At 58.4% G+C, this 308-nt stretch overlaps 1 protein-coding gene and 1 long non-coding RNA gene across 2 annotated transcripts in view; one reads left to right on the plus strand and one right to left on the minus strand.

Annotated features, from left to right (window-relative positions):
* The window catches only part of LOC105131524 (uncharacterized), a 23035-nt gene that overhangs the window by 18213 nt on the left and 4514 nt on the right, over window positions 1-308 (minus strand). The gene's annotated exons all lie outside the window — the stretch shown is intronic.
* Window positions 1-308, plus strand: part of LOC105131522 (uncharacterized) — a 10625-nt gene that overhangs the window by 6696 nt on the left and 3621 nt on the right. The window lies entirely within an intron of this gene.

Below are 308 nucleotides of genomic sequence, written 5' to 3' on the forward strand. Positions count from 1 at the left end.
GGCGCGCTGCTCCGCTCGGCTTCAACTTAGCTCGGCTCGGCTCACTTTTGGCTCGCGACTGGTGACGTGGCAGTGGGTCCCACAGTGTTAACATGACTGATGATTGGTGCTGACTTGTCACGCCACCTGTTCATGCTGACAAAACTGTGATGTCATGATGATGTCATCATCATCCAGATCTCACGCGTGGGTCGAATCTTCTGGTATTCGGGTCGGGCCAGCCAATCTGGGCGAAGAAGACATGTGGCACGCGTCTGCGCGCGTGTCCAGTCACCCTGTCGGCGTGTGACGGCGGGGTTCACCCGTGG

Source organism: Populus euphratica, unplaced genomic scaffold (assembly GCF_000495115.2).
Source record: "Populus euphratica unplaced genomic scaffold, PopEup_1.0 scaffold24.1, whole genome shotgun sequence".
NCBI classification, from domain to species: Eukaryota; Viridiplantae; Streptophyta; class Magnoliopsida; order Malpighiales; family Salicaceae; genus Populus; species Populus euphratica.